At 36.7% G+C, this 3,440-nt stretch overlaps 1 pseudogene; it reads right to left on the bottom strand.

Moving 5' to 3' along the window:
* Positions 1 to 884: 884 nt before the first annotated feature.
* Positions 885 to 1,366, bottom strand: LOC116067815 (annotated as a pseudogene).
* Positions 1,367 to 3,440: the final 2,074 nt, after the last annotated feature.

Consider the following 3,440-nt stretch of genomic DNA (forward strand, 5'->3'; position numbering starts at 1 on the left):
AATGTCTGTGCCACCCTCCAAGCAGAACCACTGTTCATTGAAATAGTTGGTGAATGACTTTATGGATATAACATCTTAATACCTACACCATTTCTTAAATGAATATTTTCTGTGGGCTGAGAATGAAGTAATTCACTCAAGTCAAATAGCTTTGACCATAGCAGGAAGTCTGTATCCAAAAATCGAGCCTACAATTCATTTCTTGGTGCAGCAGAACTATCAACTCTCACCTTAGGTACGATGGAGGTAAAATCCTTTGGTGATGTGAGGGTCATTGAAATACAGCCTTATTACAATGAAACCCAATGTCTAAAAATTGTTCTTATTTTGGGCTTGTACCACAGTAAGAGCCAAGATTTTAAGCTCTACTAAATACAAAACAAGCAAAAAGACCTTATATATTTATGTTCATTTAAGAAAATACTAGTAGTGATGTATTATTTTTAAGTATTTTATTAATATGTTTGGAGTTATTTAAAATTTATATTGAGAAAAATGTATTTTCACTATTGCTGTAGATGAGCATCTATATAAGACTGTTAAATTGAATGTTGTTTTATATTAAACAGCTTTTATAATACTTACTTTAATTGTTATAATATTTTATAAATTTTAAGGAATATGACAAAAAAGATATTGTAGGTATTGAAGGGGTGTCTATGGGCGGAGTGGTGGTACAAAAGGGGAACAAGAATGTGATTCAATTCTATTTAATTAAAATATGCTTTTAAATGTTAAAAAAAAAAAACATAATCACCTTCAGAACAGAAAAAATCCCTAAGCTATGGCTACTCAGTGAGTCATGTCACACACAGTCTATAACATGACCTATCTTTTTTTAAGAGTTAGAGACAGATCTTTATTTTAAACTCTGACCTACCAAGTTAGTATTTCCCACCAACTCTGGGAGCAGAGATCTTCACAGCCGTCATTATTTGTTTGTTTGTTTGTTTAGGTACTGTCTTTGTAAGGGCCTTGGCACAGCCATTGCTGTCTTCTCTGATGCCTGCTTAGCCAATTTTGCTTCCTTGGCAGCCCTTAGAGCCTGCTCTTGAAGAGCTTTCCTAACTCTGGGTTTCTGATTCCTCTTGGCCATAAAATCAGCAAAAGATGCAACTGAAGGCTGGCTGGAATTTGACTGCATGGTGGGTTCTTTTCTTTGGAATTTCTGATTGTTCTTTCTGTAGGGGCTAGTACAGTTTAACTGATGAGGAGTCCTTTTGGAAAGGAATCACAGACTTGTATTAAGCATTAAGAAACTGGAAAATATTCCAGTTGGCCCTGGCATAGTGCTACCTGTGTCCGGGGTAGATCTTGGATCCTCTCTGAAAGCGCACAGCTCAACCTTCATGGTGATAACTGCAGGCCTGCCAGGCAAAAGATGGCCCCTAATTTTTTTAAATGTTCACCCTGAGTGTTATGTTTAGGGGATAGCTGCGTGAGGCTGGGATTGGCATTATTTTTAATTTCTGTGATTGTCACACCAGCAATCTTGGGCCCATTCAACTGGGAGTCAAAATATTATTCTGATAGAGAAGTACAGAATTATTCCATTCTGTCCCTTTTATTCTTTACTTCTTGTAAATGCTATGGTACATCTCTTCCCCAGAGTAAGAAGCAGTTGTAAGCATCTTAGTTTAGTAGATTATATTTATTTTAAGTAAAAATACATGCAAGTCTAATTAATAGGTCTTGGAAATGTCACCAGTGTAAAGAAGAAGAAAAATATCTGGCATGTTCTGATATAATCACAGAGCAAAATGAAGCAGCTGCAAAATGAAAGTTAAGAAGTAAAGAAATTATTATTTTTGTTAGTTATATGATGTTAATTTTAAAAAGTATAAACCAATCATGTGCAAGAGAAATATGGAGTAAAAAAAGAAAGATGTGTGTGTGTGTGTGTGTGTGTGTGTGTGTGTGAGAGAGAGAGAGAGAGAGAGACAGAGACAGAGAGAGACAGAGACAGAGACAGAGAGAGACAGAGAGAGACAGAGCGACACACACACACACAGAGACAGAGAGAGAGACAGAGAGAGAGAGAGAAAGAGAGAGAGAGAGAGAGAGAGAGAGAGAGAGAGAGAGAGAGAGCAAGCGAGCTAAGGGCAGGATGTCTCAGGAGACAGCAGCACATTTACCACTCAGAGACCATTTCTGGAATGTCTAGGTGATCCTCATTAAATGCTCTTTATTTTTGGATCTTCCTGAACTATTATGAAATGGCTAAAATAATAGAATAATGTATTCACCACACAAACTAGGGAGGCCTTAGAGAAAGGAAGCATGACATTTTACCTCACAGTTGAGAGTCATGGTGAATTAGACTCTAAAATATCTCTGAGAAATTATTACTGAAAAATGAGATAATACCTAAATTCTAAATAGAATATATTGCCATCTAACACAAACTTGCATATTTTATTCTTCCCCATAAAACAATAAATTATATTCATTTGTCAGTAATGGCCTATCAGTGGGCTGAAATTTAATTAAAGATGAGTGAATTAACTAAATTTATTTTATTCGGAGAATAATAAGTAGAAATATGACCTTTCCAAATTAAACAGAAAGAAACTTTCAGTGTCCTCTCTGGATCCCTGTTAGACACATGTGACTTTTGGTTACTTACAGTTGTCACATCATTTTAACTTTATTATCAAGAAACTGAAATATTTTGCAATAATTACTTTTCAAACTTTTCTTGAAAACGACCACATGCATTGGTTTCTAGACACAATTCTCCTACTTTAGAGCTATGACTGCCTGGGTGAACTGCTACTCTTATCCTCTAGGGTGGTATCATGTAGTGACTCTACAACCTAAAATAGATGGGCTGAAGGAGCTAAGAACAATATCAAGAAAAGATCATTTAGTAAATCAAGAGAATGGGTATCCAGCAAAATTTATGACCTCTGGCAATTGAGTTAATCTATTTAGTGTGTGTGTGTGTGTGTGTGTGTGTGTGTGTGTGTGTGTGTGTGTCATGTGTAAGTGCAGGCACACATGCTTGTGTGTGTGCATGCATAAGAAGGGTGTGTGGACATATGTGTCAGCACACAGGGAGGCCAGAAGTCAACCTTGGATATTGTTCCCAGGATCTGTCTATATTGATACTTGATACAGGGTCTATCATGTGGACCCCTCCCCCCTTATTTTGTGCAACAAAGTTCCTTTCTGAGAATGTGGAGCTCACACTCAGATATTTGGTCAGAAAGCCCCATGACTTTTCCTGTCTCCACCTTGTAAACATTGTGATTATAATTATATGCTTCCATGAACAGCTTTTTATAGGGGTTCAGGGACTGGACTCTGAGCTTCATGCTTGCAAAACAAGTGCCTTTACAACTCAGCCACCTCACACCTGCTAATGCTCTCTCTATTTTTTTATTAGATATTTTCTTTATTTACATGTAAATTTCTCCATTCCCAGTTTCCCCTCCAAA

Source organism: Mastomys coucha, unplaced genomic scaffold, assembly GCF_008632895.1.
Source record: "Mastomys coucha isolate ucsf_1 unplaced genomic scaffold, UCSF_Mcou_1 pScaffold22, whole genome shotgun sequence".
In the NCBI taxonomy this organism is placed as follows: Eukaryota; Metazoa; Chordata; class Mammalia; order Rodentia; family Muridae; genus Mastomys; species Mastomys coucha.